The sequence below is a fragment of the Schistocerca cancellata genome, chromosome 4 (genome assembly GCF_023864275.1).
Source record: "Schistocerca cancellata isolate TAMUIC-IGC-003103 chromosome 4, iqSchCanc2.1, whole genome shotgun sequence".
NCBI lineage: Eukaryota > Metazoa > Arthropoda > Insecta > Orthoptera > Acrididae > Schistocerca > Schistocerca cancellata.
This window is the reverse complement of record NC_064629.1, coordinates 882,921,889-882,937,559: the sequence shown is the minus strand read 5'-3', so window position 1 is coordinate 882,937,559 and position 15,671 is coordinate 882,921,889. Positions and strand designations below refer to the sequence as shown.

The window sequence follows — 15,671 nt, the reverse complement described above, 5'->3', positions numbered from 1 at the left end:
TTTGAGTATAGTATACGCTCCAAAATCCTATTGCAAATTGATGTCAGTGATATGGGTCTGTAATTCAATGGGTTACTCCTATTTCCTTTCTTGAATATTGGTGTGACCTGTGCTACTTTCCAGTCTTTAGGAACAGACCTTTCGTCAAGTGAGCGGTTGTATATGATTGCTAAGATATTTCCAATTCGTACAACGCGTTTCTCGCGCTATTTCGAGAATAGAGCTTAACCCGCTACTAACCGGAGATCATACAACTGGCCCTTAATCTGTGGTAGCCCTGACCAAAGATGTTCCGTAATTACTAATTAGTCGGAAGTGTCTACCGGTGTACCCGTGTGGCGTGTACCGCACATGTGTGATGTTTGTGGAGTACGTGGTTGTGTACATGTGAATGTTTTGAAAATGGAAATGTAGTTGTCAACTGTCTTAAATCCCAAAGTCAGAACATTTCATTTGCGCGTCGTGTGAATGTGTGACTTTATTGGATGTAAATTGACATTCAACGATCTTTCTATTAAGCATAATGAGGTGAGGTAACACTAGTTTTATAAGTTTGACTGGCGTTGTGTAGCAAATTACTTGTAGCTTGTTAGCCTGTTAATTAGTAGATGTCATACGGATGTACAGAGCTCACATTTGTTTCCAACAAGGAGTTAAAAGTCTCAGTGAAGTCGATTTCGTTGATTCATTACAGATTTTTAGGTAGTAATCCAGTTTGCAATCGTGCCTCATATAGTAGTCCTGTTATCATTTCAATGATAAACACTGATTAAAGAATTTTTAATGCCTTGTTAAGGAAAGGAGTGATACCTTATGGTCAGCATAGTATACCATTTCCTTACATTGAACTAAGACAGATTGTACCTCTACAGAATTCCGTCTTTTTAAAAAGGTTTGTGACATATCTGTTTCACTGTGTGCATATATTTGAAGTACATAATGCACATTTAGTATCGTATTTTCCTGTAATCGCCCAAAAATCATTTTACAACAGGAGTGATTTGTCATCTAAATACAAAGAAAAAGCAGAAAAAACACACAGCATGCACCTCTGTCCTCTCCAATCTGAGGCCTGAGTGCCTTAACAAATGCATGACCTCGTTGAAGATACTTTGTGTACCATGTTTGTATATTTATGCACACTGGAAACATATTAGTTTGATGATAAAATGTTTCTGCATTCGCCATACGCATTTGCTGGTGACTCCTACAGCATTACTGTGCTGCCATACCTCTGTTACATCTCCAAGTCTTCCCTCCTGCCTCTCTGAGGAACAGAGGCAGCATCCTCTCATGAGTGAGATGTTGACCTTAGGTAGATGGCAGACATAATCATTATGAGCTACAGATGTTTGTCCTGTGAAAAGCTGTACATTGTGAACGTGTGTAATCGGAAATTTTGTAGTGTACTTTATTTAGGAGCCTTATTTTGAGTGCTTTTGTAGATAAACATATTTTAGTTGTCAGTTTCATCTGTTATGAATTATAGAATTTTAATCCCAGATAGCAAATGCTATTTTTGAGTTTTTCATTTATTTTTCTTAGTTAAATTTAATTCCAAACTGGCTCTTATTCCATAGTTATGTAGGCGTATAGAACTATATGTGACTTCCTCACTAATATTTTCCCTGATACAACAAATGGGTAAACGAACTAACGTGCTTCTCTAAGGATACCCATTTTTTATATGGCTTCTTACTGTGCACCTGCTTCGTTATTATTTGTATGGCCTTTTGCTACAGTCTGTAAATTATTCTTCTGCTGTATATATATAACCCCGAGAAAAAATCCCATAGCTGAAAACTGAGTGTACATAGGGATGTTATGTCACCAAAAGGGACATCCTGTTATTCACTGATGCAAACCTAAGGGCATATGCCAGTATCCTTGTGTGGTGTTTCCACATATTTAAGCTGAAGCTCATGCTGTAATTTGTCTTTATGTTCAGTGATTATGTATTACATGCTGTCCTTTTGTAAACATCCTTGATGGTTTCATTTGCCTTCTCGACTGAAGTTCTGCTGTTTCATCTGTGACCCTAATGTTTCTGATATTAGCAACTTTTATTATCTGCATAATACTTGACTTTATCATTGAATGACGTTTTCAACAAGCACTACCCTCCTGTATATTGTTTCGTAACTGTAATAATCATAATTTAGAAAATCTAGAATAGCATAACATTTGTAAAAATGACTAAGATATGACATTTAAAATTGTCTTTGAGGACTTTGATAGCCCCATTTTTATTGCCATTAGTGCTCACTTTTGGAAATGTCTGCTCAAAATTTATTAAAAATATAGTTCAAAACTACACAAATCAACACCCAAAACATTCCCTCATAGGCATGTTATAATATGTGGGTTGAATGACTTATGGCAGGCCGATATTGTAGATATGATGCAGTATTAAATATTAGTGAATCCTATTCCTCCCTACCCCTAAACATGACCCACTGACTAATACCCATCCCCAATACAGTTCCCAAGTGAAAATATTATACACAATAAATCATTTATAACTTTGGGAAAATTAGATATTGGACATTTCACTTGCCCTGTACAGCTCACACATAATCACAATTCTATCCAAAAGCTGGTAAAAATTTCATTTCATTTGTGTAGCCAAAGCAAAGTCCTCAATACTACAAAACCGCATCTTTCTCTGAAAGCTAGTATAGAAACTTTCACTTGACCTATATAGCTAGAGCCCTTCAGGCTGATTTGAACAGAGCGAGGGAGGAACTGAAGAGGTTACGGGGGGAGGAGGGCAAACAGAAACAGCGATGGGGAGTGGTAGCTGGGAACAGGGGCCACAGAAAAGTTTCCCAATGGCACAACCAATAGATTTGCCTTGCTACCACAGTTAAGTATGGAAGGGGCTCCAGTAGAAGTAAATGTAGTTAAGATGCAACTGAAACCAACTGTTAAAAAAAAAAAAAAAAAGTAGAAAGTAAGAGGAAAGTTCTGTTGCTAGGTAGCAGCCATGGAAGAGGTGTGGGCCAGATTTTGCAGGAAAAATTAGGTGACAGGTACCAGGTCACAAACTTTTTCAAGCCAAGTGCAAATCTTAGCCAGGTGGTAGAGGATATAGGTTCCTTGTGCAAGGGATTCACAAAGCAGGATCGTGTGATGATAGTGGGTGGAGTGGGAAACAGTATTGATAGGGATCAGGGCTACAGCATTGAGTGTGACATGGTGAAAATAGCCTCGGCAATGACCCATACCAATGTTGGACTGGTGCCTGCTTTCGCGCAGCATGATCAGCCCCAGTTGAACCGCTCTGTCAGGAGGGTAAATATGGAGTTGGATCAGTTGCGTAGGGCAGCCACTTTGTCAGACATTGGATTGGTTCCTGTCGAGGCTATTGATAGGGGGGATTTCACAAGGCATGGCCTACATCTCAATAGGAAAGGGAAGGTTAAACTGGCAGGGTTGTTAGCGAAATCCATATGGGGGGGACACTAGTACTCATGAATGTATCTCTTTTTTAGACTAATATCAGTGTCCAATGAGAAGTTCAGGCAGGCAGGTGCTAAAGAGGTCCAAAACTCACAAGATTCTCACCACAGTAAAGTAAATAATAATGTTACCATATTTAACCAAAATATTGGTGGATTAAAGAAAAAAGTAGATTCTCAGAAAAGTAAAGTAAAAAATAATGTTACCATTTTTCACCAAATATGCCGGGATTGAAGACTAAAGTAGATGAGCTCCTGGTTTGTTTAGATGACATTGGATCTGATAATGTAATAGATATACTACGCCTGTCTGAGCATCACATTGTGTCTGATATGGAAAAGGTAAATATCAGTGGTTATAAACTAGCTGCACATATGAGTAGAGAGAATAAGGTGGGAGGAGAAGTTGGCATATATGTCAAAAGTTATCATTGTGTAGAAAGCTTAGATACAAAAAAGTTTTGTCTAGAGCAACATATAGAAGCATTTGCCTGTCAACTTAAACTGAAGGAGGGCTCTTTTATAATTGTAACAGTATATAGGTCCCCTTCAGGAAACTCATTTATTCCTGGGAAACTTGGATGCCTTGTTGTGCTATCTGTCAGATAGAGGAAAGCAAATTATTATTTGTGGAGACTTCAATGTTGATTCACTGAAAGAGTGTAATAGGAAGAATGACCTGGAAGTCTTGCTTGGTTCTTTCAATTTGACATCTGTCATTAATTTTCCTACTCGGGTAGTAAAGGACAGCAGCACATTCATAGATAACACTTTTATAGACCAAGATAGGTTTAAAAACATTAATTCTTGTCCTGTTGAGAATGGGCTTTCTGATCATGATGCTCAGCTAGTTACAGTATATGACATAGCTCCATTCAGTAATTCAAAACTGCCCTCCAAAGTTGTGCATTCAATTAATAACTCAACAATTAGAAATCTTCAGCAGTTAGACTGGGATGAGGTGTACAAGGAACCCGATGCTAATTTAAAATATAACTTATTTCATGATACAATTGTAAGAGAATTTGAAAACTGTTTCCCCAAGAAAGTAGTTAAATCTAATTATAAGAAACCATGCAAAAAACCTTGGCGTACTAAAGGAATAAAAATATCTTGTAATCGCAAAAGGGAACTGTATCTAACAACAAGAAAGAGTAATGACCCAGAAACAGCCAAATATTATAAAAACTACTGTGCTACATTAAGAAAGGTTATTAAAAAGTCTAGAAGCATGTGCATCATGTCTGAGATTAATACCTCTGATAACAAAATCAAAACAATTTGGAATATTATTACAAGGGAGACAGGACAACCTACTTTTACTTTTTCGTGTCCGGAGATTTGTTTCAACGCCTTTCAGCCCAATGTCGGGCCAAGTCCAATGTTTCTCTGTTCTCAAGCCATAGTTCGTCAAGGGTACACCTTGTGGGACAGATGGAACACTGTAGAAGGTGTTCCATATCCTGAACTTTACCACAGTCGCATTTGTTGTCTCCTTCGTCCTTGAAGCCCCATTTGACTAGGTTTGCTTTAACTGGTGCTACGCCTGTTCTGATGTGCTTCAGTGTTCTCCAAATCTTCCAGCTTGATGTACTGCTGCTGGGTATTTCTCGTGAGGCAGGGTAGTCCTTCGGAGGCTCGTTCAATTCACTGGTGAGAAATCTCTTGCGGGATTTAAGTCTGCTACATCCACATGAAGAACCATGCAGCGGGTTGCGCTCGTCTAAAATCTGTTTAAATTTTTCTGTATGTTCGTGTGCAATTCTTCGGGATTCAGGAGATGAGAATCCAGCTGCTTTGTATATTTTCCCAAGTGGAGTGGGTTTCATGCATCCTGTTGTTAGCCTGCATGTTTCATTAAGGACTGCAGTGACTTTTTTGGCATGTGTGGATCGAGACCATACAGGGTATGCATATTCTGCCGTGGAGAAGCAAAGTGCTTGAGCAGTTGTTCGTAATACAGTCGGACTAGCTCCCCATTTACTATTTGTCAGTTTTCTTAAAATATTGTTCCTGGCAGCAACTTTTTGCCAGGTTTTTTCACAGTGATATCTGTACATCTGTACATCAGTGATCTATCCAGCACGACACCAAGGTATGTTGGTTTGTCTGTATGGTCCAGTTTGTTGCTGCCATTCCAGGTGACATTCAGCTTCCTGTTTGCCTGTTTTGTGCGGAGGTGGAAAGCGCTAACATGTGTCTTAGACGGATTGGGTTTGAGGGAGTTTTCTTTATAATATTCAGACATTACGTGTAGCGAGCTTTCTAATTTCCCATCTACTTCCTCGAAGCTATTTCCTTGCACAGTAATGGCCAGATCATTGGCATCATGAAATGGGTAGTACGTTCTGGTGTTGGTTGATCATTGGTGTGTACGTTAAATAGTACGGGGGGTGCAGCAGACTGCCCTGGGCGAGACCGTTCTTTTGTCGACGCCATCGGCTTTTTTTTTCCGTCCAGCATTACATAGAACTGTCTGTTTTGCAGCAGAGATTCAATGATTTTTCGTGAGCTGATGATCCTTAAATGTAGAGTACAGTTTTTCCATGAGCTTTCTGTGGTTGACGGTGTCGTATGCAGAACTTAAGTCCACCAATGCTACACCTGTTATTTGTTTGTTTTCAAACCCTCTATGTGTTCTGTGAGTGCTAGGATTTGACTGGTGCATGATTTCCCGGGTCTGAATCCAGCATGTTGGGGAATGAGCTTTTGGTCTGCGATATTTGCTATGCGGTTCAGGATTATTCGTTCGTACAGTTTGTACAGAAGGCACAGTAGTGCTATTGGGTGGTAGTTCTTCGGTTTACCTGCGTCTTTCCCAGGTTTTAGTAGCGCCACTACCTTTGATTTCCTCCACATCTTTGGGATCTTACACGTTTTTAAGCAATGATTAAAGAGCTGCAGGATCCATTGCTTGGCGCTTGGTCCGAGCTGTTTGATCTGTTCCACACATATATCGTCGACTCCCACTGCTTTCCCGTTTTTCATGAGTTCGTTCCATGATTAAAATCTTTCATGGTAAATGGTATTTTGAACATGCTTGACTCTTGACTCTGAATTCTGCTGATTTTTATTTTCTTACATTTATTGTTGGGTTTTCCATTTAGTAGGAGCTGATGGGCAATTAGATTGGGTGTTACTGAAGAGCATTGTTTAGCTGTCCCAAAGTCACAATTAAGTTTTTTTATTAAGTTCCAAGCGACTTTGCTACTGTGGGTCATATCCATTCTTTCCAGAGTTTCTACCCATTTCCTTTGTCTTGATTCGCTAATCATTTCCATTAGTGTTTCTCCATATTGGACTACTTCTTCACTAAAGGGGTCCTGTTCGTATAGCATTTCGTACTCCCTCAGGATGTTCTTTGATTCATCAGAGAGACCTGGGATGAAATGCTCTCTGCAGCCTGTCGTAAGAGGCGACTAAAAGGAGTCTCACATGTTTTGGCCTTATGTGATGGTCCCCTCTCGGGTTTGACCTCCATCTTTCTAAATTATTCCGAAGAGCGAGCCAATTGGGGAAGGGCGCCTTACATGGTGCACTGTATCCGTCGTGCAATTAGACCTTTAGCCGGCTTTCACGTCGTTGCAATGGTGTCCCGCTCGTTTTCGATCTTTAGGGCAGGGATACGTCCCTGGGTGCGATTACCACGCTGCCCTCTGCAGTGTTTCTTTTAACTGCGACGACGACCTTGGACAGTTTTGCACCTAAGATCCAGCACGGTAGCCAGTCCGTTGTGGTGGGGCCGCCATGTACCCTCTTGGTTGTAGCCCCCTGACAACACAGGGATCGCTCTACTGATGCCTGCGCCGTTAACTCCCCACGTATGCCAAGGAGTAGATGCCTATCCTCCTGGGGTATCAGGACTCCCGGCAACGGCCATCCTGCCAGGTGGCCTTTGCTGTGGCTGGGTGGCGCCCGTGGGGAGGGCCCTTGGTCGGAGTAGGTGGCATCAGGGCGGATGACCCGCAATGAAGTGTGGTACATCATCTCTCGCTGGCGGCCAGCCGCCAGCAGTCTCTAAGCGTTCTCGGGCTCAATTTAATGCTCAGAAGTACGATCCGAAAACGTTCCCCTCCCTGGCCACGCCGTGGGAAGAGTGTAAGTCCCAGGATGGAGGTAACAGTTATTCGCCCCGATTCTTAGTTTGCACGAGAGCTGATGGGGAGTCTTTTCTCTCCACAAAGCCTCAGTTCTTCGTCGAGCATTTAGAGGACAAGTTTGGGGAGGTGGAGGGCTTGTCTAAAATGCGCTCTGGCTCAGTACTGATACAAACGGCATCCTCCGCCCAGTCACGCAGGTTACTTGCTTGTGACAAGTTGGGGGATGTTAACGTTACTATTACTCCACATAAGAGTTTAAATATGGTCCAGGGTGTTATTTTCCATAGGGACCTCCTTTTGCAGTCTGATGACGAGCTGCGCGCCAACTTAGAACGTAGAGGTGTTCATTTCGTCCGGCGCGTTCATCGGGGTCCGAGGGACAATCAGGTTGCTACCGGTGCCTTCATCTTGGCCTTCGAGGGTGATACGTTACCGGAAAAGGTCAAGGTGATGGTCTACCGATGTGACGTCAAGCCCTATATCCCTCCCCCGATGCAGTGCTTCAAGTGCTGGAAGTTCGGCCATATGTCTTCCCGCTGCCCTACAGCCTCACATGTCGAGATTGCGGACGCCCATCTCATCCCGATACTCCATGTGCCCCGCCTCCCATCTGCGTCAACTGCGGGGAGCACCATTCACCTTGCTCGCCAGACTGCAGAATATTCCAGAAAGAGCGCAAAATCATGGAATATAAGACCCTGGACCGACTGACTTATACTGAGGCCAAACGGAAATACGACCGATTACATCCAGTGCGAATGACAACTTCCTACGCCGCTGCTACAACACCTGTGCTAGCCCCATCAGTTTCGCGCCTTCCGGCCGGATCAACGAGTGGTACAACTCCTCCTGCCCCCTTGCCAGTGGGGGGCTCTACCCACCGGGTTGCTCCTGTGCCACCTACCTCAGGAGCAACACCATCCCCCCCATCGGGGACGTCGGTCCCCGCTTCTAAGCTGGAGAAGTGTCCAACTTCTTCGGCTTCTCACGCTCGCAAGGGGTCCCTTGGGTCCCTCCCTTCCCAGGTTTCCACCGGCGGGAGGCTGACGATCGACAGTGGCGTAAGTGCCCACAATCTGCAGGTCGAAGGGCTTCCCAATCCTCCTCAGTCCCGGAGACTGAATCGGTGAAGCCCTCCCAGCCAGTTAAACCCAAGGAGCAGCGTGAGAAATCAAAGAATAGCAGCTCTAAGCCCAAGGAACGCGCGGTGGTAGCCACCCCATCGCTACCTTCTAGCTTTGCGTCTGAGGACAAGGTGGAGATTCTGGCGTCCGCTGAGGACCTCGATATCGCCGGTCCCTCAGACGCCGTGAATAGCAATAGCACTAGCACGGGTGCTCAATCGGAGGCAGCAGGTGACCCAGCGGCGTAATCTGCCGTCCCAGTCCCGGCACGCCTTTCTCAGCCATGGACAAAACCATCCTCCAGTGGAACTGCAGCGGTTTCTTCCACCATCTAGCTGAGCTCCGCCAACTTATCAGCCTTCACCCTTTCCTCTGCATTGCTCTGCAGGAAACTTGGTTTCCAGCAATGCGCACCCCCGCCCTCCGTGGCTATCGGGGTTATTATAAGAACCGAGCAGCTTATGAAAGGGTGTCTGGTGGCGTCTGCATCTATGTCCTTAACTCTCTTCACAGCGAGTCTGTCCCTCTACAAACAGCTTTAGAGGCTGTCGCTGTTAGGGTGTGGACGCCGCAGGCTCTTACCGTCTGCAGTCTTTACCTTCCACCGGAGGGTGTTGTCGCGCAGCATGTCCTGGCTGCGCTGATAGCCCAATTGCCGCCACCTTTCTTATTACTGGGCGACTTTAACGCCCATAACCCTCTGTGGGGTGGGTTAGTGGCAACAGGTCGAGGCGCCACCGTTGAGCATTTATTGTCGCAGCTCGATCTCTCGATTTTGAATGATGGTGGCTCCACACACTTCAGTGTGGCGCATGGCACCTACTCCGCCATTGACCTTTCAATCTGTAGCCCTAGCCTCTTACCATCTGTCCACTGGAGTGTGCATGACGACCTGTGTGGTAGTGACCACTTTCCGATTTTTCTGTCACTACCACAGCGTCACTCTTCTGGGCGCCCTAGCCGATGGGCTATGAATAAGGCTGACTGGGACTTGTTCTCCTCCACTGCCGCTATTGAGCCTCTCTCAACTGATGCCATTGATGCGGTGGTTACATCGGTCACCGCCGGCATCGTCACTGCCGCCGAGTCTGCCATTCCCCGTTCTTCTGGGTCCCCTCGGCGGAGGGCTGTGCCTTGGTGGTCGCCTGAGATCGCTGAAGCGATTAAAGATCGCCGGCGGGCGCTCCAGCGTCACAAGCGACATCCCTCCATGGACCACCTTATCGCCTTCAAACGGCTGCGTGCGCGGGCCCGCCTCCTTATCCGCCAAGGCAAGGAGGAGTGCTGGGAGCGGTATGTGTCCACCATTGGACTCCATGTCACTCCATCGCAGGTCTGGGCCAAGATTCGACGGGTCTTCGGCTATCGGACCCCTGCCAGCGTCCCTGCGCTCTCACTGAATGGAGCAGTTTGTACTGACTCCGACGTCATTGCAAGCCGCTTAGCAGAGCATTTTGCTATGAGTTCCGCTTCTGCGAATTACCCCCAGGCCTTCCGCTCCATTAAAGAGCGGATGGAACGTCGGAGCCTTTCTTTTCGCACCAACGCTTCTGAACCCTACAACGCTCCATTCAGTGAGTGGGAATTTCAGAGTGCCCTTGCCGCTTGCCCTGATACCGCTCCCGGGCCAGATCGCATCCACTGTCAGATGCTGAAACACCTTTCAGTGGACTGCAAGCGACGCCTCCTCGACCTTTACAACCGTCTCTGGGTCGAGGGTGAGTTTCCGTCGCAATGGCGGGAAAGTATTGTCATCCCCATTTTGAAACCTGGAAAGAACCCTCTGGAGGTGGACAGCTACCGTCCCATTAGTCTCACCAACGTTCTTTGCAAGTTGCTTGAACGGATGGTGAGCCGGCGCTTAAATTGGGTGCTGGAGTCTCGGGGCCTTCTGGCTCCGTCTCAGGGTGGGTTCCGTAAAGGCCGCTCCGCCACCGACAATCTGGTGAGCCTTGAGTCGGCCATCCGTACAGCCTTTGCCCGCCGTCAGCACCTGGTCGCTGTCTTTTTCGACATGCGGAAGGCGTACGATACGACATGGCGTCATCACATCCTTTCTACGCTTCATGGATGGGGTCTTCGGGGCCCTCTGCCAATCTTTATCAGAAATTTTCTGTCGTATCTTACCTTCCGCGTGCAAGTCGCGGCCTCGTATAGTTCCTCCCTCGTCCAGGAGAACGGGGTACCCCAGGGCTCTGTCCTCAGTGTCTGCCTGTTTTTAATTGCAATAAACGGTCTCGCTGCGGCAGTAGGAAATTCTATCTCCGCTTCCCTGTATGCTGACGACTTCTGTCTTTACTATAGTTCTATTAGCATTGCAGCAGCTGAACGTCAACTACAGGGCGCAATCCGCAAGGCGCAGTCTTGGGCTGTAGCGCGTGGTTTTCAGTTTTCGGCTGCCAAGACCCGCGTTATGCATTTCTGCCGGCGCCGAACGGTCCATCCTGAGCCGCGGCTTTATCTTGCCGACGAACTTCTTGCTGTGGTGGAGACCCACAGGTTTTTGGGTGTCCTTTTTGATGCCCGGTTGACTTGGCTGCCTCATATCCGGCAGCTTAAACAAGCGTGTTGGCGGCATCTCAACGCCCTGCGTTGTTTGAGCCACACCCGCTGGGGCGCCGACCGATCTACCCTGTTGCGTCTCTACCAGGCGTTAATCCAGTCTCGCCTGGATTATGGGTGCCTAGCTTATGGCTCAGCATCCCCATCTGCGTTGCGGGTGCTGGACCCAATTCTCCACAGCGGGATACGCCTTGCCACTGGTGCTTTCCGCACCAGCCCTGTGGACAGCGTCCTAGTGGAGGCAGGTGTACCTCCACTGCGGTTCCGACGCCAACGTTTGCTGGCCACTTATGCTGCCCATGTTTTTAGCTTGCCCGGGCATCCAAATTATCGTGTCCTGTTCCTGCAGTCAGTCGTCCATCTGCCAGACCGTCGGCCCCGGTCGGGTTGTCTGATCGCCGTACGCATCAAGGAGCTTCTCTGCGGGCTTGGGTTTTTCCCAGTTCCACCTCCTTTCCGGGCGCCTCTGCGTACACCCCCGTGGTGTGTTCCTCGCCCTTGCCTTCGGCTCGACTTGGCACAGGGCTCGAAGGACTCGGTCCCTCCAGAGGCCTTCCGCTGCCGCTTTTATTCCATCCTGGCCACGTATCAGGGCTCTGGAATTGTTTACACCGACGGTTCGATGGTTGCTGGTCGTGTCGGGTATGCGCTAACTCTAGGGGACCATTCCGAACAACGGTCCTTGGCGGCTGGCTGCAGCGTTTACACTGCTGAGCTAGTCGCCATCTTTCGTGCCCTAGAGTATATCCGCTCCTGCTCAGGTGAGTCCTTCGTTATCTGTAGCGATTCCCTGAGCGGTTTACGAGCTCTCGACCAGTGTTTTCCTCGTTCTCGTCTGGTGATGGCTATCCATGAGTCCCTGCATACTCTTGCGCGTTGCGGCCGCTCTGTGGTCTTTGTGTGGACCCCCGGTCATGTCAGTATCCCGGGCAATGAACATGTTGACCGCCTGGCGAAAGAGGCCACGAGTAAACAGTCTCTGGACGTTGGCCTCCCAGAGACTGATTTGCGGGCAGTCCTCCGCCGAAAAGTTTTTGCGCTTTGGGACACTGAATGGCGCAATCGGATCATGCCCAATAAACTCCGTGCCATCAAGGAGATGACGACTGTGTGGCGGTCATCCCTGCGAGCCAACCGCAGGGATTCTGTCGTCCTTTGTCGGCTCCGCATTGGCCACTCCCACCTGACACACAGTTATTTACTGCGCCGGGAGGACCCTCCTGCATGTCGCTGCGGGGCGGCTTTGACAGTGGCCCACATTTTGTTGGCCTGCCCCCTTTTAGCTGTGGTCAGGCAGACATTTGCGCTGCCTGATACGCTCCCTGCCCTCTTATGTGATGACCCTGGTATGGCTGACTTAGTTTTCCGTTTTATTCGGGCAGGGGGTTTTTATTATTTACTCTGAGTGTTTGTTCTGTTCTTTTGTGTTGATTCTGGCCATTGGCCTACGATTTTACGCTGAGTTTTTAATGTGTTCTCGGTGGTTGGCTTTTCCTTTTTATCTCTATGGTCGGCCAACCACTGTCACACTCTGTGTGATTTTAATTTGTTTCGTCTGATCTCTGTAGGAGTATTTCTTGTCCTGTGTCGTCTGACATCTTTCCTGTTGTTCGTTTTTTATTCTCTTTGGATGGTTTTACTTTTTTTGGAAAAAGGGACCGATGACCGTCGCAGTCTGGTCCCTTTAATCCCCCCCAAACCAACCAACCAACCAATCATCTGTATGTTTGTAGCCCCATGATGTGCTGTGGCAGTTGAAGTCTCCTAAGATTAACTGTGTTTTCTGGTTGTTGAAGTTTGGTGGCAAAGTCAAGTTGAACTTCTCTCCGGGCGGCTTGTATACTGACGTTACGGTGAAGGTGCTACACTCGACAGTCAGTAATTCTGTTATTGTATGTAGTTCTGTCAGTTGATATTATGGCCATCTCAGGTTTTGTGAAGACAGCGCTGCCATATTTAGGATGTGGATTTTCTATGGCTAATTTCATTCCTTCTATTTCTGGTCTTATTGCCCCTTCTTTCTTGTGTGTTTCTTGTATACACAGTATATCCCATTTGTGCATGCGACAAAGTTGTGATATGATTTGTTGTTTGTTTTTGGTGACCCTCTACGTTTAGGCTTGCAATCGTCAGAGTTGGCTCTGAGAAGGGCCCATTCTTTTTGCTTTTCCAGTGTTGGAAGGATTGGCTGTTGTCTTTTATTGCAACGTTTCTGGGGGATGCCGGCATTATCTGACAGATGACTCTCGGTCTCTTATCTCAGATACTGCACGCGTGGAGGCTCCTTCCTTGTCCCCCACAGGACAACCAAGAGTACAGGATGACGGCATCACAATGAAAGCGAATGGAAACTTGATAAACAACAAGCCGGAAGTCGAAAACATTTTGAATAATCATTTTTTAAATGTTGTTGAGAAAATAGGATCTAAATGTTCATTAGAAGAAGCAAGGCAGTTATTGGAAGAGGCCTTACCACACAATTTGATACAATTGAAATTCCACCCACCTCTCCTTCTGAAATTAGGAAGATAATAAACTCTCTCAAGAATAAAAGCTCACATGGAATTGATGGCATTTCCAGCAGGATAATAAAAGCTTGTTCCCAAGAAATAAGTGGGATTCTTAGCCACATATGTAATAGCTCTCTGAAGCAGGGTATTTTCCCAGATAGACTGAAGTATGCCATTGTTAAACCACTGCATAAAAAAGTGGATACATCTGATGTCAACAACTACCGCCCAATCTCTCTTCTGACTGCCTTATCCAAAATTCTTGAAAAAGTAATGTATTGAAGAGTAGCTTCACAACTTTATTTTTAAAAAGTTTTAACAAAATGTCAGTTTGGTTTCCAGAAGGGTTTTTCAACGGAAAATGCTATATACAGGGTGGTACAAAAAGGTACGGCCAAACTTTCAGGAAACATTCCTCACACACAAAGAAAGAAAATATGTTATGTGGACATGTGTCCGGAAATGCTTACTTTCCATGTTACAGCTCATTTTATTACTTCTCTTCAAATCACATTAATCATGGAATGGAAACACACAGCAACAGAATGTACCAGCGTGACTTCAAACACTTTGTTACAGGAAATGTTCAAAATGTCCTCCGTTAGCAAGGATACATGCATCCACCCTCTGTCGCATGGAATCGCTGATGCAGCCCTGGAGAATAGCGTATTGTATCACAGCCGTCCACAATACGAGCACAAAGAGTCTCTACATTTGGTACCGGGGTTGTGTAGACAAGAGCTTTCAAATGCCCCCATAAATGAAAGTCAAGAGGATTGAGGTCAGGAGAGCGTGGAGGCCATGGAATTGGTCCGCCTCTACCAATCCATCGGTCACTGAATCTGTTGTTGAGAAGTGTACGAACACTTCCAACTGAAATGTGCAGGAGCTCCATCGTGCATGAACCACATGTTGTGTCATACTTGTAAAGGCACATGTTCTAACAGCACAGGTAGAGTATCCCATATGAAATCATGATAATGAGCTCCATTGAACGTAGGTGGAAGAACATGGGGCCCAATCAAGACATCACCAACAATGCCTGCCCAAACGTTCACAGAAAATCTGTGTTGATGACGTGATTGCACAATTGCGTGCGGATTCTCGTCAGCCCCCACATGTTGATTGTGAAAATTTACAATTTGATCACGTTGGAATGAAGCCTCATCCATACAGAGAACATTTGCACTGAAATGAGGATTGACACATTGTTGGATGAACCATTCGCAGAAGTGTACCCGTGGAGGCCAATCAGCTGCTGATAGTGCCTGCACACGCTGTACATGGTACGGAAACAACTGGTTCTCCCATAGCACTTTCCATACAGTGACGCGGTCAACGTTACCTTGTACAGCAGCAGCTTCTTTGACGCTGACATTAGGATTATCATCAACTGCACGAAGAATTGCCTCGTCCATTGCAGGTGTCCTCGTCGTTCTAGGTCTTCCCCAGTCGTGAGTCATAGGCTGGAATGTTCCGTGCTCCCTAATAAGACGCCGATCAATTGCTTCGAACGTCTTCCTGTCGGGACACCTTCGTTCTGGAAATCTCTCTCGATGCAAACGTACCGTGCCACGGCTATTGCCCCGTGCTAATCCATACATCAAATGGGCATCTGCCAACTCCGCATTTGTAAACATTGCACTGCCTGGAAAACCATGTTCGTGATGAACACTAACCTGTTGATGCTACGTACTGATGTGCTTGATGCTAGTACTGTAGAGAAATGGGTTGCATGTCAACACAAGCACCAAAGTCAAAATTACCTTCCTTCAATTTGGCCATCTGGCGGTGAATCGAGGAAGTACAGTACATACTGATGAAACTAAAATGAGCTCTAACATGGAAATTAAGCATTTCTGGACACATGTTCACATAACATCTTTTCTTTATTTGTGTGTGAGGAATGTTTCC

General features: G+C 46.2%; 1 protein-coding gene across 1 annotated transcript in view; it reads left to right on the top strand.

The window, feature by feature from the left end:
* Positions 1 to 314: 314 nt before the first annotated feature.
* The window catches only part of LOC126185046 (isoleucine--tRNA ligase, cytoplasmic), a 175,671-nt gene continuing 160,314 nt past the window's right edge, over positions 315 to 15,671 (top strand). The window contains exon 1 of the mRNA XM_049927800.1: positions 315 to 528. The gene's annotated coding sequence lies outside the window, so the exon portion shown is untranslated. The remainder of the gene's footprint in view (positions 529 to 15,671) is intronic.